At 37.7% G+C, this 24,401-nt stretch overlaps 1 long non-coding RNA gene across 1 annotated transcript in view; it reads right to left on the reverse strand.

The window, feature by feature from the left end:
• Positions 1-17,995: 17,995 nt before the first annotated feature.
• Positions 17,996-24,401, reverse strand: part of LOC138834572 (uncharacterized) — an 82,647-nt gene continuing 76,241 nt past the window's right edge. Inside the window, exon 3 of the long non-coding RNA XR_011374203.1 lies at positions 17,996-19,060. This is a non-coding gene — a long non-coding RNA (uncharacterized lncRNA). The remainder of the gene's footprint in view (positions 19,061-24,401) is intronic.

The raw sequence follows: 24,401 nt of genomic DNA on the forward strand, positions 1-24,401 counted from the left end.
GTCAGGTTAATTTTTAATACAACTAGGTCCACCTTTTATAACAGCTATATTTTTCCTTCCAACAATTTATCAATTAAATGAAGTAACTGGGCAAGAGACATCGAGTAACTGGCCAGGGACTTCAAAGTGTGTCTAGCTGAAGTATTCAGAAAATTAATGATAAGCATGTTTTACTTCATTCTTGCATGCAAATAAAAAGATGGCTCTTAGCATAAATTAACTATTATCTCATACAAGCAAAATACTATATGAAAAGAGGACATTATATGATTTCTGTAACCTAGTTTTAAATGGACAAAAATATTTGGTTGAGCACTAGACTTGTCTAATAACAGTGTCAAAATACATAAAGCAAACCTGACAATTCTGCAAAAGGAAATAGATTAATGTACTCTCAGAAATGGATGCATCCAGCAAGTGGAAATTAGGAAGAACTTAACTGAACTCAACGACACCATCACACCATTAACTAGTTAAATAAAATAAGCAATTACATATCACATCATCCAGAATCAGCAGAATAACCATTATTCTAAGGCTTAAATGGAAAGTAATTAAGACAGACCCTATTTTGGGCCATAACAAATGAAGAACATAAAGTATATGGCCTCAGATTATTATGGAAATAAACAAAAATCAATAAGAAAATGATACCTAGAAATTTCCACATTTGGAGATTAAATAGCATGATTCTAAGAAGAACTCTTAAGAAATTCAAAAAATATTTTGGGCTAAATGGAGCTTGAAGCATGACTTGTTAACAATTGTGAAATGTAGAGAATTTGGTGCATAGAGAAAATTTCTGGCATTAAAAGCACATATTAAAAAAAGAAAGATCTGAAAATCAATCATTTGAGCTACTATTAGAAAGTTAGAGAAAAGCACATATTTTCTTTTTAAAAAAGAACAGAAATCAATGAAACTAAAAATAGAAAATAGAAAACTAACATCTGGCTTTTATACAAGCTCAACAATTTTGATAAGCCGCCAGACAGATGAAGGAAAAAAGGAGAGAAGTCACAATGGGAATGATTGTTTATCTACTACAATTGAATCAATAATAAACAACTATCTACAAAAGAAAGCACTAGTGTCTGATGATCTTACTGATGACTTCTACAAAATATTTAAGGAAGAAAGTATACCAACATCTTATGATTTCTTTCTATCTCTCACAGAAAATAGAAACAGAAAAACTCCAAAGTCTTTAACTCATTCTGAGTGCAACATGAACTCTACTGCCAGTACCAATAAATGAAAATTAGGACTTATATCTTTCCTGGACATACATACAAAACAACTAAAAACTATTAAATTAGATACCATAGTATATAAAGAGAACTTTTCACCAAAAGCCAGTGCATACCTATAATCCTAACTACTCAAGAAGCTAATATCTGAGAATCATGCCCTTGAGATGTTAACAATTAACAACCAAAAAGCCAGAAGTGAAACTGTGGCTCAAGTGATAGAGTGCTAGACTTGGCACAAAATTCTCAGAAATAGCCCTCAAGCCCTGAGTTCAAGCCCCAGGGCTGGTGCAAGAAATAGAGGGACACAGAGAAAAAGACAGAGACAGACCAGGGAGAAAGATTTTGCAGTATAACCATGTGGAATTTATCCCAGTGGACAAGGCTAGTTTGACATTTGAAGATAAGTTAACATTATTCATTTCATCAACATGATGAAGAAAAATAATAAACAGGAGTGGGAAAATCATTTGATAATATCCTCCAATCATTTCTGATAAACAAAAAAAAAGTCAGTAAATTTAAGGAGTAACTTCTTTAACTTATTAAACAATAGCTACCTAAACACCAACAGCAACAACAAAATGTGGCTAATATAAGATTAAATGATAAGGAACTTTAGATTCCCAAGAAGACTGGGATAAGGCAATTATATTCGCTACGTGAACTTTAGATTCATATAATGGTGATGGCATGAATATTTTCCTATGAATTTAAAATATTTTGGAGAACATGAAGATCTCCTATCTTTGAAATACTTTTAAATTGTTTGCATTTGTCTGTAGCCCCAACTACTCAAGTGATAGGATGATGGCCTTGATTAAGAAAGCTCAGAGAGGGCTGGAAAGGTGGCTCAGTGGTAGAGAACTTGCCTTGCATGAATGAGGCCCTGGGTTCGATTCCTCAGCACCACATAAGCAAAAAGAAAAAAACCGGAAGTGGCACGATGGCACAAGTGGTAGAGCGCTAGCCTTGAGCTGAAGAGCTGAGGGACAGCGCCCAGGCCCAGAGTTCAGGCCCCACGATTGGACCCCTCCCCCAAAAAATAAAAAGTCAAAAAAAAAAAAAGAAAAGAAAAGAAAGAAAGCTCAGAGAAAGCACAAAGCCCTGAGTTCAAGCCCCAATACAGGCAAAAAAAAAAAAAAAAGTAAAACAAAACAAACCCCAAACCCCAAAAAGTAAAAGAGCAAGACAGGGCAGTTCAGTATTGAAGGAGAATGACAAAGGTGGTAGACAAATACTATGTGGATGTGACTTCAAAGCTTATTATAAAGCTATAGACAGTATGGTACAGTTCAAACAATGAAAAAAATCTCAATGTTCTGTTAATTCATCCCTCTCTGCTCTTATGACTTCACCATGGATTTATTTTTTCCAAGTCTAGGGCTTGAACTCAGGGATTAGGTGGTATCCTTGAGCTTCTTTTGCTCAAGGCTAGTTTACTACCATTTGTGGTAGTGCTCTAGCCACAGCCACAACTCCGCTTACAGCTTTTTCAGTAGTTAATTGAAGATAAGAGTCTCGTAGACTTTCCTGCCAGTGCTGGCTTTGAATTGCAATCCTTAGATTTCAGTCTCCTGATTAGATAAGATTACAGGCATACACACTAAAAACTTTTAGGGCATTAAGACTACTCTATATGATATTGTAATGGTAAATACATGTCATTATACATTTGTCCAATTTCATAGAATGTACAAAGCCAAGAATGCATGTGACTATAAATACCATGTTTGGGTGATAATACCTTATTGTCACAACTTCATCAATTGTAATGAATGCACCATTCTTGTAAGGAATGCCAGTAATGGGGGAGAGGGGGCTGGACATGTCAGAGGCACAGGATATATGGAAATTTTGCATCCTCCTCTAGATTTTACTTTGAACTTAAAGTTTCCCTTGTGGTGTGTGTGTGTGTGTGTGTGTGTGTGTGTGTGTGTGTGTGTGTGTGTGTGTGTGTGTGTGTGTGTGTGTGCACGTATGTGTGTGTACATGTGTGTATGTGTACATGTGCAACTTCTGGAGCTTGAACTTAGGGCTTGAACATGCTTGGCCTTGTCACTCAAGACTGGTGCTCTACTGCTTGAGCCATAGCTCTACTTCTGGCTTTTAGCTGGTTAATTGAAAATTAAGAGACTCATGGACTTTTCTGCCCCGGCTAGACTTAAAACTTGATCTACAAATTTTAGCCCTTTGAGTAGCTAGCATTATAGGCATGAGCCTCTTATGCCTAGCAGTACCTTTTTAAAGTGCCTAAATACTCTTCATGAATGGTCACCTAACATTCAAAATGTATATCAGAAAATTGTTTAAGCAGTCTATCATTCTTCTCTGAGAGAATATGATGAATTAAATTATGCCAGAAGTTTCTGATGGAATTACAAATATTTCTTTGGATCTTCCTAAACAATGCCTGATAAGTAGAGATAGGCAACATACCACAGACATTCCTGTCAGGTTATCTTGTGGTTGGCTAGACGTAGTAAAGCATTTAAACCTCCAAAATAAAATTGTCTTCAATGTGCATTAGCAGAGAAGATTTGAAACAGAGAAAATGCAAAACAGGAAAAGCTTAAAGGAAAAATACCAGAGCATAGTTTAAGAAAAAGCTAAATTCTGCAGCAGAATTAATTTATTATTCGTATTCAGTCAAAACTCAGTGATTATTTCCTTTGTACATACTAGAAAATGATAAAGCATAGAGGAAAGTAGTTTGCTTTTCATATTACCTAAGCTTCAAGGAGAAAACCTACATAAGTAAGCAATCAAGATTACATACAAGCATTAGAAGTTCTGAGGACTACTGGCAATTCCTTTAACCTGTGCCAACAGGATTGCCAAGGATTAGGTGCTAGACAAAGAAGCATATTGTGAAAGTGGATTCTCTTCCCAAAGCCACTGACCTCCCTCAAAACTTTTTCACTTTTTATTCTCCCAACTTCCAAATACAATATCATTATGCCCTTCTCTGTGGATCTGACCATGCCTTGTTTCACTTGGGAAACTTTCAGAATTGAAAATGTGGTCAAAGTACCAAAAAGATTTTTCTACCCCTAAGCCTTCCAAAATGATGAATTACCATGACTAAGGTCTTTTAAGTCCACTACAGCCCAAATTGAAGAGGATATCTGAGGATCTCACACAGCCATGCCTACATCTATTCCACTGAAAGAGCTTTCACATTCTCCCATTTGGAAACAGGAAGAAGTGCTTAATAACCTATGCATTCTTTTCCCTCTCCATGCATACTCAGGGGCTGGATTTCTTAACCCTAAACCAATCAGAGAGACCTGATATGATTTCATGGTCCATATATTGGCTTTCAGTTGTTGGTTAAGCCATTAGTTTTATTCGTTCTGTTCTCTATAGTCATCCTAGAGCACAGCATGGATTTTGACACCTGGAGACAGTAGCTAGTGAAGGAATGTGCTTGAGTAATATCTAGCTAGCATGAACATGGACTCCAGATTGCCTATGATGTCCCGAAGATTTCTCCAGCCCCAATCCTTAAACCATACCATTTGCCTGGGTCATATAGCTGCAACCTCTTACAAAGTTATACCTGTGAAACCCTACAGTCCTTTGTAGAGCAATGAAATGCACAAAAAAAATCATTCTAGTTAAGCCTGAGTTTTCAGACTCATTCTCCACAAATGACTTTAGAGAATTGCTTCCAATTTTTTTTTTATTGTGAAAATACTGTACAGAGGGGTTACAATTACATGTGCAAGCTAATGAGTTCCTTACTTATCAAGCATTGTAGATTCCTCCTTTGTTTCCCCTTCCCATCCCATCCTCTCCCTACCTCGCCACCCAACCCTCCTCCCCCCCCCCAAAGTTGTAAAGTTCGTTTTCGACATAACGACTTGTACATCTCATTGTTGCAATGGGTCCACCTGTATCCCTATTTAAACGATTTGGTTTTTCCCTTCCCCTCCACAAATTATAACAACATCAAACACAGTGAAAGCAGGGGTTATACTGTGGGGGAGGAACATACAAAGCAACAAAGAAATCATCTTATAAATGTGTTAGAAACAATCGCATGAAAGAAAAAAAACATTTGAATACCTATCTTAGGGTTCATTTCCCTAACATCAACTTAACTGACCTTTTCTGCTTGTCTCAGACATATACTAGTTATTGCAAATAAGGGAAACCATGGGACCTATGTTTCTTTGGGCCTGGCTTACTTCACTTAATATAATTTTTTCCAAGTCTTTCCATTTCCTAACAAATGGGGCAATGTCATTCTTTCTGATGGAGGCATAGAATTCCATTGTGTATATATACCACATTTTCTTGATCCATTCATCTACTGAGGGGCATCTGGGTTGGTTCTGGAAAGTAGTATGGAGGTTTCTCAAAAGACTCCACATAGAGCTCCCCTATGACCCAGCAATCCCACTTTTGGGCATTTACCCAAATGTTCACAAAAAGACCACACTAAAGCTACCAGCACGACTATGTTTATTGCAGCATTATTTACCATAGCTAAGATATGGAACCAAATTTGTTGACATGAGAGAAAGTTTATTTGCTATACTTGAAAAGGAATATACTTACCCCTGACTAATGGAAAAAGAAAGCAGAAGGCCTCCCAACAGAAAAAGGTTAGTTCCAAAGCAACTAATGCCTCTTTCAAGTTTTTACGTTTCACTTACCACGCTACTCTGGACACATGTGAATGTGGATATGTACACACACACACACACACACACACACACACACACACACACACACACACACACACACACACACACACACACACAAACACACACACACACACAGCCTTCATGAAACATGTGGCCAAATCTCCTGGGCACTTTTCTCTTGAAGTGGACCATGGAGCAAGAGAGAACAGTCCCGTGAAAAGTCAACAGCTGCATTTGATGGCCTGGCCTAACTTCCTTAGCCAGCTCATCAAGGGTGATTATGTTCTCATTTCCACCCTCAGACTGCAAAAGGAGAAAGGTCAGCTAGTCTGGGATCCCTCATACAGCTGTTACAGATGTTTATGGAAGAATTTAATATGCTGAATCTTTCCCAAAAGTAAAGGGAAAAAAATCCTGTGACTCAGATATTGAGAACTCTGTATTAGTGGTAGTGAGAGAACAGAGTTCTTTGTTAACTGACCCAGAACATTAAATTGATTATGTAATTTAACATCACTGTCCTATTTGATAGCTGCCTATTAATACTGCATCTCCTCCCTTATAGTCAATTGCAAACTCTAGAAATGGAAGAACATATTTATTTAATTCAGAATTTGCAATTTTCTGCCATATGAACTATTAGTAATTTGTAATTTCTTTCTCCAAGGGGAGCCTATTACCCCAGGAGAGATGATGATCCTCTGTATTTGAAATGTGCAGTACATGGCTGCTTTCTCTTCTCATTTCCAGTTGCAGAAGAATATGGGAATTAGAGTGCTTTAACAACAACTCATATTTGGGAGGTGTTTTCTTTTCCTGGGAGTGATTGTGCCTTACCAGACTCTTTGTCCTCTTCCTCAGGGACAATCAGAAGGCAACAAAAATGGAACTACTACCAGCTGATGAACAGAGGGCAAAGAGTTCAAATAAGATATGCAGTTTACCAGTATTATGTGTTAAAAATTTGGTTTCAAAACTGTGTACTCAGTCAAACCAGTTTTCATTGAGATAGTCAAATGATTCCTATGCACACTGAATTTGACAGTCATCCTCCTAGAGATAGGACTCTTAAAAAAACACAAAATAGGAAATAAGAATAATCATAATAAAGGAGAAATCAGGGCAAGGAGAAGATAGAAGAGGTAACACTGATCAATATACCTTGTGCACATAAATTGACACATTGAATTGAACCCCCTTTGGACAGCTATTTAAAGATAATAAAAATAAATTTATTTTTAAAAATAACCATAGATTTATTTTTACAAAGGAGAATTTTCAAATAAATCAACTCTTTGGTATGTCATTCTCAACAGAATTCCTACTCCAGAGATCTTACTTTCCAATCATTTTTCATTCGGAGAATCAATTTGGTATGCAGTTCTTCACCCTGACATACTGTTGTTCCCTCTGGATTCCTATAAATAAAACCCCCAATTCAAACATTTAAGTCTTTCCAAGGATGTCCTGTGTTTAGCAGAGGAGTGTTTAGCTAAATGAGCTGAGTCCATAAAGATAATCTTTGTTCTTACTTTTCATATTTTATGAAAATCCCTCTTGTTTTTGTTCCATTGTGGGCATTATCTTTCCACATTCCATTTCAGCCAGTGATGACGGCTGAGACCTGACCCCAGGGAGAGTTCTCCTAAGAACACATCACCCAGTGATGCTTTCAAAATTCCCAGTAACTGTTGAAAATTCAAAGAGGCCAGGTGCTGGGCAGGAGGATATTTTAGGCTTAGCTGATGGTCCAAATTGGATTACTTCTTCTGCCTATTGAGAATATCCATTAAGAGAGAATACTATATCTTCCTTGGTGCCTTCCCAGCAATGCACTCTGTGAATTCTCATTCTATGTAAGTTTATGTGGCATATTGTGATAATGTTTTTCCATAGAAAGTTCTGCATGTATGTAATCATTTCACTACCAATGTGTAGGATCTGAGGTTCAGAAAGGAGAAACTTGGATCTGGCTCCTCTATTGGTATTTCTTCTTCTGTGGCAAAGAATACAAATACTAGATTAGCAGTGGGATGTGGGAAATTGATGAGTTATACTTAGAAGAAGTGAGGGTAGTCCTAAAGTTTATCAAGCTTAGAGACTAAGGACAGAACATTTAAGACTCCGGTATTAAAGATGATCTTCAGTGAAAGGTAATTTAGTCTCCATTCCTAGGTGTGCTGAGGACTTTTTCTAGAGAGTACAATATTTTTCCTTTACCTTTTATATTCTACCACATATGAGCCACAACTATTTAGTCTAATGATATTCAACCAATTGCCTACCTCTCTGCCTTTCTTTAATTTCCATCATCCTATTTTTGGCTTAGTATTTATGACTTGTTAAATGAAAATAGATTGCATGTTGGTTTCTCTGCCTCTAGAATGACCCCATCCACTCCAAACTGCTGCTGCTTGTAAAACAATCTTTATTAAATTCAGCCTCACACACCTTGGGAGGTTTTCCCATTGTTCAAAGGAAGATGTCTGAACTTTGTAGTCCTTAATCAAGTTCCAAGGTATCTTTTCACACTTATTGCCTAAGAATTCAATGTCCCAGCTTCTCCTCAAAGCTATTCCCTTTCCATTTTTACAATCCTGCTTTTGAATGACCCTCTTGCTCCTCCTAACCTTCTGAGACAAACTACTTTTTGAAATTGACAGGCAAAAATCATTTCTGTTAAATTTCTCTGACTTCTGGATAAAAAGTGAATATTCCCTATTACTATAGCATTTATTTCCTTCTATACTTCAATGTTTTGGTTTGGGTTTTAGTTTAGGTTTGGAGGGTTTTTTGTTTTATGTCAGTATCAGAGTTTGAATTTAGGGTCTCATATCTGTTCATCTTGCTTACATGGCTGACTGTCCATTAGTTGAGCCAGACCTCCAGCTCAGATTTTTGCTGGTTAATTTCAAGATGGAGTCTAGAGGAACATTATGACTGGACTGGCTTTAAAGTATAATCCTCCAGGTTTCAGACTCTTGAGTAGGTAAGCTTACCAGGTGTGAGCCACCCACATCTGGTTTAACACATTTTCTATTAAAGCTTGTTGGTTATCTGTCTGCAGATAGACTGTTGCACTTGTAAGTTAGGAAGGGTCATATGCATTGTGTAAGGTTACTGTCCACCACACTGTCTGAGAAACAGTTCAATATATGTTGGTTTTAAATAAATGAAGGATTCAGGCTCAAAGCAGGCAGCTTCTCTTCACTGCCCGCATAATTGAGTTGTAATTTTCACTTTTTCAGAAAGCCCATAGGATGGAGAAGGGATAGAAAAATCAGGGTAGAAGGCAGTGGAAGTTTTTGAAATACACATGCCCTTCAAAACCTAACTTCATTACTCCCTGCAAGACCCACACAAAGACCTTTCTCTGTTGTCTCCACCTCCTTCCAGCTTCTGGATTTCTTTCATATTCTTATCTCCGTTGCACATGGCTTCTTGGAAGTAGTTTTATTAAAATGAATTTGAGGCAGTTGCTGGTCCATTAGCACCTTCTTGCATCCAGCTGTGTCAGATAAGCAACCAGAGACTTTTATTTTTCTCAATTAGGAAAACTTGGAGCTGCAGAGACAACTGAGAGGATTCAAAGTCTATCCAGGATGAAGTTTCACCACAGCCAAAATGCCACAGTTGCTATGCCTGGGTGGCTAATAGGCATGTAGTTATATCAAGGCTCTGAGCCTAAGCTAAGGAATATTTTTCCTGCTGCAATCAAATGCCCCCAGCAATCCATAGCAGGTTGTTGATGTTGAAGACCACTGAGAGTATTTACCTCCAAATAGAGGTTAAAAGGCAAAGTCGAAAGCTACAGGAGAAAAGTTACAGAAATAGGCCCATATTGATAGTGGTCATTTTGGTCATCCTCTAAGAGGGACAGGATTATTAGGCATACCATCTTCTTCCTTTTGCTGGAGATCATGAGAGCTTCGGTAGTCAGGTTTAAAACAGGAACTGGAGAGGCTCTAATATTTTGCATAATAAAAAGGAACAAAAAGTCCAGGCATTGTGGAACATGCTTGCAATTTTAGCTTTTTTAAAAAGGTTGTGGTTGGACAAAAAAATTAGTTGAGGTTCTATCTCAACTAAGAAGCCAGGGCTGGCAGATCATGTTATACATGTAATCCCCATGACAAGAGGCCATACATAGAAAGATCATACTCTGAATCATACCTTGACAGAAACAGGAACCTAAAAAGTAAAGCAAAACTAGAGCTGGTGGTATGCTTCATTGGTAGAACTCCTGCCTAGCAATTGCAGTCCCTGAGGCCCTGCATTCAAGCTCTAGTACCACTGAAAACAGAGTTCTCTTATAGCAATCCATCAGAGAAAGATGGAGGGAGGAAACAAACAAAACATTAATAGTATAAAACCATGATTTCTATCATAGTGAGAACATGTACAGAAATACATTTCTCACCTCAGATTGAAAATGAAAGAATGAAGAGTTGCCACACACAGATACAAGAGCCAACAACAGAGAAGACAAGAGCAGGGAATCTTGTCTGAAAGGCCCAGCACAGCACATTGAGGTGCATGAAAACCCTCCTTTAATCTGAAGCCATGACAGACAGGATAAATCATCACTGAGATTGGAGAAGCATAGTACAGTGCGGTCCTTTGCATACCTTATAAGGGAAAACAGAAAGAAATGAGATTTTTAACAAGTTTTATTAAGCATTTGGATTATATCACAATATTTCTCTTAAATACAGGTCTATGTCTCAGACAGTGGATATCACTCCCCAGAACCATCTCTTCCATACCAAATCAACAGTGGGCCTTTTGCTGAGAAGCACTCATCAATTGCTGCTCCTGGATTTACTAATTACTGACATACTATTTTTTTTTAATTTACTCTGCTTCTCATGTAGGTGAGATAAACCTGTGTCTCAATTTTTGAAACAAAATCCCCTAGCCCAGGCTGACAATTCAGTGTGAGAAATGTCCTATTCTGACTTGATATTCTCTTGACACCAAGATATACCTATTTATGAGCTAATGTTTTAGTGACACAAGACATTTGCTCAGACCAAAAAGAACCAACTAGTCCAATTCAGTCTTGGTGAGAAGGGAGTCTCTTTTGATTATTGTTGTTGTTGTTGTTGTCAGTGCTCATCTCCAACAGGCCACAGGAACATTAGTCTTTGGGAAATGCTAGATGTCATCACCAAGGCCTTGGACTATGTCATTTTGACATTAGAAGGCTGAATCAGGGTCATCTAGAAACTATGAGGAATGGGCCCCAGATGACAAACATGTAAAAAGGTTAACATGAAGACAAAACTATCATGGAAGCAGAATAAAAAAAAAGTTAATTGGATAAAAGGGAGTTTCATAAGGAGAGGATTGTAAGATCTCAGACAGGATTTGAAGATCAAGAGTACCATTTTAATGTATATGTCATATTTCTCCAGACCTCTCTGGCCTTAGGGCAATTGAGTAATCCTGTGCCAAGTCTGTGATCACTTTGGTTGTTTGTGCTGCTAAGCCCTGTGCCCTCTTTTCCTTCCAGACTTACACACTGAGGCCTGTTGGGGGCCATGCATTCAATCATTCTCCATGTTGCAAGGTGAAAGGGGTCCCCTCTGTTCTCATTAAACTTACATAGGACAGGCTTTGCAGCTATTGGGCTGGTTAGGCCTCCATTTGAACCTAGACACGGTGGATAGGAAAAAGATTCTGTGTATGTTGCACTGACTACAATTCTCCTCAATGCTTAGGAATGCTGAAGATCTGACCTAGAGCCTTACCTTTTTCTGGTCTTCCCTGAGCAGCAACTCTGTTCCTTCTCCAGGTGCTTATATAGTTCTAAACAATTTGTCCTTATCTTTTTTTTTGGGGGGGGGGGTCCGGTCGTGGGGCCTGAACTCTGGGCCTGGGTGCTCTCCCTCAGCGATTCAGCTCAAGACTAGCGCTCTACCACTTGAGCCACAGTGCCACTTCTGGCTTTTTTCTTTTTGCTTATGTGGTGCTGAGGAATTGAACCCAGGGCCTCATGCATGCAAGCCAAGCACTCTACCACTGAGCCACCTTCCCAGCCTTATCTTTTTTAAAGCTGGTCTTAGGAAAGGTAGTGTTGTTCATCCTGTCTCTACACTGGCACATTTGTGTGTGCACATGCACATATGCCTTAATTAACAGAGACAAACATAGGGCTCCAAGCAGGGCAGTTTGTGTGAACCTCCTGGCTTGTGTTCTTTATGTATCATTTTAGTCTAATACCTAGTGTTTTCCTTTCTTTTTCTCCTGGTTATGGATACCTTCTCTGACCACCACCCTTCCTTCTCCTGCTTGGCTCCCAGGCTATGAATCTCAAGCACTTCTAAAGCACATTGAACTTTTTGCCTCTGGCCCTTTACATTTCTGAGTATTTTGGCAAAAAAAAATGTCCAGACCAGCATAGACCACTGGACCAGAACTCCTGGTAGGGCTCAAAATCAGACAGGACCCTAGAGAATATTAAGTGATTGGTGATAGACTGCCAAATGCTGTGCTTAGAAGAGCGTTTTCACCACTCTGAATAAAAGAACAGCCGCCCAAACTCACAGAGCTGAACTTCCACACAGGGGAATCGCTGAAAAATTAAAGTGCCACCATATTGTTTATAGATGACAGTCTCTACCATCCATAACTCGTGACCAAACTCAGAAAATGTCTTTTATTTTTTTTTAAATGCAACACTTATAGTCTGTTGAATTTCTCTTTTCAAATTTGCACTATCACTTCAAAATCATTTCAGGAACAAGAAAATAGGTGAAACCCCATAGACTGCTGACATGCTGTGACAGAAGCAATCTAAGATAAAGGATCTGTGTGTAAAGATGACAGAGAAGAGAGATAGGCCGCAGTTGGAGCAGACACAGAGGGAATATTGAGAACCCAAAACACTGTTAAACATTGTACAATGGCCTCAGAAAACCTAGGAACCACAAACCACAGTAATAGGAGCTTAGGAGAGATTGGCTCGGGATTCAAGCAGCCTATTTAGGAGTCCAGATCTGCCACTGGCCAGCTGTGTGTCCTGACCAAGTGCCTTACCATCTCTGTAACCACATCCTCACCTACAAACTAGGGTGGGAGGGGAAGGATTTTTAATGATAATAAGTGCTACCTTATGAGAATGAGATAGAACTGGATGACTTGGGTAAGTAAGGTACTTGGCCTACTGCTTGCTAGAGGGAAGTATTAAGAAGGTCAGACAAATAAGGGAAAGCATGCTGGGTGGGGGCCGGAGCAGAGACCCAGCACTGGTGATAGAATGGGGAAACCAGAAGCTACCCCAATCCTTAGGGTTTCAATTCCTCATTCCCTTCTCCCTCATTCCCTGTCCAAACTTCTATCAGTAGCACCAACCCCATCATGGGAAAGGCTAGCTACTGAGGTTGGAGCAGCTTGCAGCTCTCAGAAATTCCAAGATACCAAGCTCCTCTTTGCTATTCTGTCCTGTTTTAGGGGCAAGGGTCCTCCTCACACAGAATTAGTTTAGACCTAACTATGCAGATTCTCCAGGGACAGAAACTTCTGGAAAACTCTCGTCAGGGAAAAACTGACTTGTAGCTAGACATTCTATTCAAGGAGCAGCTGAGGAGCTGGCCCCAGCCCTTGTAAACTTTAGAGATTGTGCATGAGGGATACTAATGTAAAACAGCAGACAACATCAGCATAGTGTCTGAGTTGCCTCATGGATAAATGGGAAGCTAAAAACCACACGGGGGATACTATGTCAGAGAAAGATCCAGGTTTTCCAAGCTAGGCAGACACGTTTGGCTTAACGTTCGGCTTTTTATTTGTACCCTGAGCAAAGCTCCTTTCAAAGATGTAAATTACTGCCAGGTGTTAGTGCCTCGTACATGTAATCCTAGATACTCAGGAGGCTGAGATCTGAGGATAGCAGTTTGAAACCAGCCAAGGCAACAAACTCCATGAGATTCTTATCTCCACTTCACCACCAGAAAATTGGAAGTGGCACTGTGGCTCAAAGTGGTAGAGCACTAGCCTTGGGCACAACAGCTCAGGAACAGCACCCAGGTCTTGAGCTCAAGCTCCACAACTAACCACAAAATAATAACAACAGATAATATCACTTTCCTCATGAAGTAAGTGTAAGTTGATTATATAAGGATTAAGTATGCTCATATCAGAAGTGCCCTTGTCTCACATGCTGTTACCATTTTCTTTTCTCCATCTCCAGAATGCTTCCTCTACACCTGCCTTCAAAGGGCATCATTGCTTTGCCCAACAAGATTAAAGTGCACTTTGCCTTTTGGGGGGAGGTGGGCACATTGTAATACTTTATTTTATTTTAATTTTATTTTAAAGGTGTTGTACAGAGGGGTTACAGTTACATAAGTAAGACAGTGAGTACATTTCTTTGTTGAACATTGTTACCCCTTCTCTCATTTTTTTCTCCCTTCCCTCCAATTCCCTCATCCCGGTGCCAAGTTGTAAAGTTCTTTTCCAACATAGTGTCCTGTGAGGATCACTGTTGCATTGGTTCACCCTTTATCCTTTGTCTCACTATTTTCTAGTTCCCCTTCCTGTCCCCAAATCAGATAAACATATATACAAGACATAGGGCATCAAAATAAAAAACAGTAATAACAAGGGATAAACTAAAGGGAAAAAATGAAAAAATAAAAGAACTTCACACAGTATATTAAAAACAACAACAAAAACAACAAAACCTCTTGTTCCCATATCCTGGAATTCATTTCGATTAGCATTATTTTATATGGTCATATGTACGTAACTATTAAGCTATTGTAAGCCTCTGCTAGGATTATCCTAAACATATACTAATTATTAGAAATGAGTTTCCAGCTGGTGGCTCACACCTGGAATCTGAGTTGTTCAGGAGACTATGATCTGAGGATTATGGTTAGAAGCCAGTCCAAGCAGGAAAAAAAATGTGACTTTTGTCTCCAATAAACTACAAAGAAAAAACGAGAAGTAAAGCTGTAGCTCGGTGATAGAGAGCTAGCTTTGAGCTAAAAAGCTCAGGGACAGTGCCTGAGCCATGAGTTCAAGCTCCAGGACTGGCACATACATACACAAGAAGGTAGTTTCCTGCAAAGTAATTTACTAGAGAATTGGTTGAGCCTTGGCTCAATGAGAGAACAAAACTAAGTACCCATAGCTTCAACTCACCCAGATATTGCTGCAGTAAAATTGTCACTTGAGCCCTCAGGCTGCAGGTTTGTGATAGTCATTTGCATGCTGAAGTGGGCCCATTTCTTTTTCTCTGTATTAAATACCCATAGGCAATAATCCTCATTATGGGCCAATGGCTTGGAAAATGTTATTATTAAATCAAAGCCATTTGCAATAAGGGGAAAAATTCATCTACAACTATAAACTCTGTTGCTGATAGCTAAGCATTAAGAAAACAAATGGTCACCCAGTCCCTTTAAGCCCAACACTTATATGCTTAACCATGAGATGAGCTCTCCCAGGCCATGCTGGAATCAGGGAAGCTGACCTGGGATGAAGTTCCCAGAGATGTGGATGACTTCTCCTCAGAGATCAGGCTTGACCCTGAGTCTCTGGGTTGTGACTCTGGTAAATGATGGAGAAGCTCTGACTAAACGAGGACCTAGATGATATTTGTTAGGTTTAATTGTATGTGGTTCTCCTGTGAATTATCTAAGATTGAGCACAGCTTTTGGAGTCAGATACACTAATGTGGTGATTCTAGCTGCACAACTGATTAACAGCCTCCATGTCTACCCTTCCAGTCTGGGACAACGCTTTAGAGAAATTGGATCAGCATGTGTTATCATGTTACAGATTTTGAATCTTAAGAGGAGTCAGCGCCTTGCCTTGACTGGGGCCATGCTGTGCTTACATGTGTTGTGCTTCGGTAGGGGCTGATGAAACTCACTGGAGACATGCTGCTCTTCCTCTGTTGCCCAGTGGTCCAGATGTTCAGCCAGGATTGATCTCTACTGAGTCCTGAGAATCCTAACTATGGCTGATAATTAGAATCTGGGGAGCTAATAGGAACATTGTATCCTTTCCTCAAGTCAATTATCTCAGTATCTCTGGAAATGAAGACTGACTATCTATCTATCTATCTATCTATCTATCTATCTATCTATCTATCTATCTATCTATCTATCTATCTATCTATCTACCTACCTACCTACCTACCTTACCTACCTACCTACCTACCTATGTGTGTCTATCTACCTACATATCAATCAATCTTTCTTAGCTACTAAAAAACTCATATTCTTTTAGAACATTAACTACTATAACCTCACATAGTGCTAAAACTTGTATATTTATATAGGAATTTTAATTATATAATTAACAATAGGTTGCCCTTCCAAGGTAGAAGATCTATAGCACTGAATTAATTCCATTTAACTAGATGTCCTCCACACACACACACACAAAAAAAAAAAAGTGAGAAAAATTCTGGTCATTCCACTTCCCATAAAAGAGGAAACTGGGGTGCTGGAGTAATGCGATTTTTGAATTCTGGGTGGGCAAGTGGGAAGGATAAAACTGCAAAGCATGGATATTTTTCACATGCAACTAATTGTTGCCTGTGTACCATCTGTCAAATAGACACTGCTGCATGCTAGAAATATGTAGCAAACAAGATACATTTTTTCATTGCTAAAAAATTATAATTTAGTTGAAGAGATGACATAAAAAGTGAGTATATGAGTTTATGTGATCTAAGGTATTGTACCTATAAGCAACATTTCTTTTTTAGGTGATGCATGAGAAACTGATCAATGGGCAGCTTAACAAAACTAAAGTCTTCAGGAAAAGAAAGATGAAGATGCTATTTATTTTGAAAATTCTTGTTTTACAGGCCAGAGGACTGATAAGGGCAGTCAGCATTCCTCACACTTATCAAGACATCTTCACTTGTACTTAGTGTTCTCTTGCAACTTTCTTTGTTCTTTTGCAGCTCCTATCTCCCCCCCCCCCGCCCAAATTCATCTCGAGGGCTAATTTTATACTGTTCATTGTCCCCATCACTCTTCCTCATGATGACTGTCAAGTCAGCACTTTTCTTCCCAATGCTGGTCCTCTAGGATGGACACTCCTAGCACCTCCCAGCTATTCTTGCCATGTCACCAGGGTCATACCATATCTGTGCTTGCTTCTTACCTGAATTTCACGTGAGTGGTAGAAGTACTGAAAGGAGGAAATCTGGAAGGTTATGGTCTGAAACCCAAAAGATGCTTCTCTTTATTTTTGACATGCTGATGAATTAGAAGAAATACAAATAATAATATCACTAACAATGACTTGTAAGTTGTTTAATGAGAAATATAAAATGTGGATCCTTAACCTGGAGGTTGTCATCATCTACTTTATTAATCTTGTCATTCTATACAGGACATTACTACGAGCCAAAGAGATTATTAATCAAATTTGAATAGCTCTTAGTTCCCACTTTAGCCAAAAAAGATGGTACTGCTTTTGTTTATATCTTAAGTACTAAATTACTTAAAAACAACAACAGCAACAATAAGTTTCTTTTGCTCTGATATTCCTAGTGCTAAACTGATTGCTGAAGAATGAAGAAGTAGATTTTTCTTATTCCAATCCTCCAAAACCCAGTCATAAGAGCCAATGGAAATGCCTAGCATTAGCAAAAGGCCTTTAAAAATGATAAATGCATATAACTCTGTGCCTAGTGATCAAAGAGAGTTGCCCAAGTCATCTCCAAATCCTTCCTTTGTTGTAAAATAGATTTTTTTCCTAAGGATAGGGGGAGCTCATATTGTTAATAGTCTCTTGCTCTACCCCCCCACTTAAACGCCATGTCCATGGGAAGCTAGAAGGCAAAACAAAGTGGTAGTATCATCCGTTGAATAGGTTGCAGAGCAGAATAGTTATACCACTTAATCAGGGCTTAGTCCCAGTCTTGTGGGAAGTGAGACTACTCCTAATGGGTGCTTCTTGAAATGTTATCACCTTATATATTGTCTTTCTTCTTATTCATTTACAATGAAAAATCTTCTTCTTCTGACTCTAAACTAATTGAGAAATAAGACACAAGGAAGTGACATAAGATTTAAATGTCAGTTTTTAGTACTTTATATTTCTTTTCAAAGTGGACATCCTATTAAGACATTTTTGTTTGTTTGCAAAGTAGAATTCATTGCTATGAGAACTAAATTCCCACTACAACTGAGAACAACGACTTTTTGTCAATTTTTTCCTCTCTCTCTCTGTCTCCTGTGTGTGTCTCAGTCTCTGTCTCTATCTGTCTCTCTGTCTCCTGTGTGTGTCCTGGGCCTTGAACTCAGTGCCTGAATGCTGTCCCTCAGCTGTTTTGCTCAAGTCTACTGCTCACTGAGGCTCAGGAGCCACAGCTCCACTCACTTGAGCCACAGCTCCTTTTTGTGCTTTTTGGTAGCTAATTGGAGATAAGAGTTTCATGAACTTCCCTGTCTACTCTGACTTCAAATCATGATCCTCAGACCTCAGTCTTCTGGGTAGGTAGGATTACAGACATGAGCCACCAGTGTCCAGCTAATCTTTCTAAAGAAATAGGAGTACCCATTTCCACTGCCTATTTTACATTTTCATCTCCATATTTAGATTTTTTGACTATCAAGTTGAAGACAATGGAAAATCAGGACTGTGTAGATGACTCAATGCTTCCAATTTTCTACTTCCTCCTAAAATATTAGATGTTTCTGTGAGTATGCACATTCTATGTACTTCAGTATCTTATAAGGGGCAGCATATTCTTTATATTTCTCATTAAGGTTGCCATGGGAGATCAAGAGCATTCCTGCCAGGTATTGCTCATCTAGGCATATCTCTGAATTTGGCTTGTATATTGAGATTCTTCAATACCAACCACTTTGTAAGCACTCTAGTATTCCTGTTCAGGTGTTATTTCAGACAGAGGATGGTTCAATTAAAACTACAACTGTGAAAAAAATCCAAATATTGAATTAAGACATTTCATTTGTCAAAGGGATTATAGGGTCCCCATCTCTAACAAGTCCTTGAGTAATGAATTCTCTAACCAACCACAGAGCTTCTTTACAAAAGGTTAAGTTCATTCTCCATTACAAAGTCTTGTGAATGGTCCCCAGGGGTGTGTTGATGAAGGAAGAGGAAGTCTGGTTAAACATTAATGATCATAGTGGCCAGTACAATGTCTGCTTCTCTCTGGGAAGGAAAAGATATGATACTGATTAATCAAGAGGTATATGTCCATTGGAGACAAAGAGTGCAGCCACACAGTTCTTCATTGTAAACACAATGGAAAAGGGTGTTTCTCATCTGATATGTGATAGTTTCCTATGCTAGTAACAAATAAATCTACATAACTATAACATACATGTTATAACATATATCTTAACAAATAATAGAACCAGAATTTTAATGTAAGGAGTCTAGAAGATACTTTTCCTTATTTTCCACATCTTTGCATGGAAAAGCTTTTTAGTATGAGCTTTTTCTCCTTCGTCTGCCAGGTTCTTTTTCTGTTGCTTATAATTATAAACACTGTTTAAAAGGAGGAGGCAACAATGCTCAATAGAAAATATACTCATTACCTTACTCATGTAACTGTAACCCCTCTGTACAGTAATTTTACAATAAAAAATGATTGAAAAAATAAGAATAAAAAATTATAAACACTGTTTAGTATATTATTGGTGGTGATAAAGCAAAATAATGACCTAACTAAACTTGCTCCCTAAGTTTACTTTTTGTTGTGGGACTCTTTCATTGTTTAAACAGATGTTTAAGAAAGAATAAGAAAATAAACAATTTTAAGAGTCAGATTTTCAAGACAGGCCAAAATCTGGGAATTCTGAAACAAAATCTTAATATGAAGTCATAACTACTGAAGAAAAAAATCATAATGAGTAAATTAGCAATGACAGGGTGATTACTTCAGGAAAGAGTATTTGAAATGGATAGTTTCATAAAAAAATAAGACTTCATTATGCAAGCATGTGTGCATACACATACTCAGATATATAGCATGTATACTTGCATGGTTTAAAAACAGATAACTTGTAAACAGCTACCCCATACCTTAGCAGTAGCCATAGCAACTGAAACTATTCATTTTTTTGTCTCAAATAATGTGTGCAGGTCTATTTCACTAACAATTCAGAAGAGGACATTGACAAATGATCACTATATTCACCCAGCCATTTTAAATAGGAAGGCATTTGGCTGAATTCTAATTTGACCAATGAATATTTAACTGATAAAGCTGCCAGATAAGATATCAGCCAAAAAAGTAAGAAGAGAAATGAAACTGGAGTTGCTATCATGCAAAAGATCCTTTAATGAAGGACATGAAAGGAATGTTGTAATTCTGGGCTAAAAATCTGTTTGGGAGAAAGAAGAGCAGCTGGCTCACAATTTAGAAACCTTGAAGATTCTGTGACCTCCAAAATGTCTAAGCCACAGAGGGTATTTTCCTACCTTATATAATGTTTTGTTTTTCAAAGAAAAAGGAAAAAATACCTTAGCATATTTTAACTTCAAAGCAACAAACAAAATGAAACATTGGAATAATGGAAAATTCAAAGACTGTCCAAGTCCTAAATTTATCAAATACATCCTCTGCATGTATTACATTGTTTTGAAACATCCTAGACAAAGTTTTTGAATTATTCTGAACCTCTACTGGCCATAGGATATCTATCTGTTCAGTGCTAGCACTGAAGGAAGATCCAAATTCAGATTAATTTTTCAAGAATATTTCATTAGAATATTTAATATTTATTGAGTGTTCATTATTTGTCAAGATCTGTGTTTAGTATGTTGGATCTTTATATTTACATGAAAATTGTCTGTAATAGATCCCATTTTAATTCTATTTGTGAATAATGAGGCAAAACTTTGGAGATGTTGAATATATTGCCAATGTTTGTGCAGTAATTAAATACTGAAGGATTAGAGAGTGGAACCCTGGAGTAGCTCTCCAGAAACACACAGCTGAACAATTATACTCTACCATCTCCTTTTTTTTTCATTTCTCTGATCTTTTTCCTCCTGACTTCTCCTCTCCCTTTTATCAATTGCTTTCATACTTTATATGGAGATAGAAAAATAAACTGAAAGAAGTACTGTTTATAGTATATTTGTATGAAGTTCATAGTTGTGCCTGACACACAACTATTATTTAATGAATGCTGCTGGTAGTAATTATTTAAATAAATGCATATCCATTATATAGGATACTAGGTTTGGTTGCTTAGAATATTTTCTTTGTGTAGGAACTTTAGTGAATGGTCAAATACCAAAATGAAGGTTGCTTGGAAAACATTAACAAGAAGCTAACAATTTAGTAGAAAAACAATGGGCTATCAAGCTAAGAAATATGAGGGCACCCATCCAGGGCTATTCCAATCTAGTGTATTAAGTGACAGAGTGCTTGTGCCTTGATCCTTCTCAAGGTCTCATGACAATGATTACATTGAAACACAGTTGATTCAAAATGCAGAAGAAAACTAAGAGATCAAAATTTGTAGATTTACTTGTCTAGAAGACAACTTCCCTCATTATTATGTTTGGTTAAGATTAAAAACAATTTTTTAGTATCCCAATGATTTCTAAACAATATTAGTCATTAGTAAATGAGTGACCAATAAACACTTAGTTTTGAAGCTAAAACTAAAAAGAAATTTCCTATCTAAAATATTCATGCCCCAAATATTTAATGAGAAGGTAGGTGCTTTTAAATGTGTAGTAAGAAAATAAGAGTGGGGGGGGGGGGTGGAGTTGCAGAAAATGGCCCTGGGTCATTCTCTTTGCAAAGATATTTCTATTGCTGAGACAAAACAGATTTTGATCATTTGGTTGCTATCTTTTCTAATTGGATACTTATGGAAACCTGATAACCACATAATTTTGTTGAAGAAGAGTTGACTTTCTTCCATGATTAGTAACAACTTTTGCTCAAATGCTGCATTTCTTTTCTCTTCAAAAGTTTGCCTCCCACTATTTGTCTTTCTTTAGTCCATGATGGGCTTAACATTGCTTAGTTGCCAAACAGATTGATGATGTCCCCACTCCAGAAAATGTTATTAATTGGTATATAGAATGTAGCTCCCACACACCTTAACATTCTGTAAAGTCCCTTCAGTATTAACAGAGTATACATTAGAATAACAATAAGAGACCACATGAAACTGCCCAGGAAAGAGATTGCCAGTTTAGTTTCAGAGGCAGAATTTTGTGTAAAAAGGCTTAATAGGCAGACTTACTGTGGGATATTCAGGCATAAATGGTGGTCAGTCTGGTTCACTGAAAAGCGATTCTTGAGTAACCAAGACTGTGATTTCTAAAACAAGGATCCAAATGGGGCTTTTGTTGCTGTCTGGTTATTTAGTGCTCTCCACATATGTGGTCTGCTCTTGTGCCCCTAAATCTCCTTAAGAAACAATGTCTTACAGAGTCCCAGTGCTCTGCATTGAGAACTCCACTATTCATCACTGAGGCTTCTGGGGCCCTGGGGATTACAAATCCCCATTTGAAAGTCAGAAGACTGAGCCAAGACTGACAAACATGCCTGAGAGAGTCTTCTAAATCAGGCAAATATATATTTGAAAGTTCCAGAAAACACACCTAAAAAGAAAAGAAAATATACCAGAAATCATAGTTAAAAAGCATAAAAGGAATCTGCATAATTGGAAGGAAAGAAGGAAAGAAGGGATGAAGGAAGGAAGGAAGGAAGGAAGGAAGGAAGGAAGGAAGGAAGGAAGGAAGGAAGGAAGGAAGGAAGGAAGGAAGGAAGGGAAACTAAGGCTTTAAGAACATTGGAATTGAAATAGTAAACAGGTTTATTAGATAACTTTGAGGTTAACTACTAAGCCAACATTGGACACAGTTACCACCATGATACACATTGAAAGTTACTACTCTTCCCAGAGAAACCTAGTGGTCTTAGTATAGATTTGGAGGTCTAAAATTTTTTTTCCGATGAAATTTCAGGATGCTCTCTCTGTAAAATGTGGATAATAATAACTTTTCATTGATACTTATAGGATAATCAGTGTAAAGCTTTAGCAAAGTTTTTGGACATTAAGTGCTCAATAAATAGGTGGATTTAAACAAGTAAATATAGATATATGGCATCTAAATTATTTATTTAAAAGATGTAAATATTGGAAGTAGGGTTTTTTTTTTCTTATTCTCCAAAGTCAGCTCCTATTTTCTTACTTTTACTGTTAAGAGAAAAGTTTTGTCTGTAATGACTTATTTCACTTAAGTAATTCAGCAAGCATTTATTATTAAGTATAACTCATTATTTTAATCTTACCCCCCAGTCTAAAGTTAACTATTATTGAACTAATTTAAATATATCAGCTCCATAACTGACTGGCTTAGACTATTACCAGGAAAACAGCTATATATATGTAAAGGATATATGAACTTGTTCTCAGTATAAGTCACCACCAGCATGTTAGCATGAATGCTATAGTATCTGTGTGTGACCTTCAGAATTTTTTCTGTTTCAGTGACTCCTGAAAAATCAGACTTGTGGTGAATTACATCAGGGAGAAAGTAAAATACTTACCTCTGCCAGAATCTTCTCTCTTCTCCCCAAATAAAAACTATGCATCCATCTTTAAGTGCATGGTCATTCTTGGAATGCTTAATTGCACTTATATTGCCATACACTTTGATGTTTTGTTGGATAGTATACATTATTATTTTTCTACACAATTAAAATGTGTTTTTCTTCTAATGAAAATAAATCGTCAGTCCTGAAGGCAGAAGATAATGCCCATACTTCTTATATGTATCATCCTAAGTAAAATAATATTTAGAAAAATAGCTAGAAATGAGAAACAAATGGCCCTTGATTGATGGATTATAGTGGCTGTTCTCACAGCAAGCATGTCTGCTCTATAGCACTTTCACAATTGAGCATTCATATTTTTTGTGCAATTACTTGATTAATGTCTATCTGACCAGCTGTAGTATAAGTTCTACAATGGTAGTTGCTAGTACTTTTTTAAAGTATTGTATATTAAATAGTATCCTCCCTCAAAATTCCATTTTCTATCAGCAACTTTACTGTGACCTTATTTGGAAAGAGAGTTTTCACAGATACACTCAAAGATTGAGATGAGATCATATCAGACAAACATGGATCCTACATCTAATGAGAGTGTGTTTTTTAAGGAGTAGAACTACACAGAGATAAAGAGCATACACAGAGATGCAGAGACTGAAGGGATGGATCAACAAGCCAGTGAACACCAAGGATGCCTAAGCAACCACCAGAATCTCAGGAGGTAGAAAACGTTGTTGCCTCAAAACTTCCAGAAAGAACTGACTGAACAGATGCTTGGATTTTGGCCTTCTGGTTCTTTGAGCTGTGAAATACTATGCTTCTTTTATTTTAAGCAACTACTTGTTTTAATTTCCTAGGAAGCTATAAGAAGTGAATGTACTGTACTATCTAAACAGTACACATTGCAATAATGGTTAGCAGGTATCTGAGAGAGGAAAGAAGGGGGTCCTAATTCACTGTTTC

This window comes from Dipodomys merriami, unplaced genomic scaffold, assembly GCF_024711535.1.
Source record: "Dipodomys merriami isolate MVZ:Mamm:240054 unplaced genomic scaffold, mDipMer1.0.p SCAF_22, whole genome shotgun sequence".
Taxonomy (NCBI): Eukaryota; Metazoa; Chordata; class Mammalia; order Rodentia; family Heteromyidae; genus Dipodomys; species Dipodomys merriami.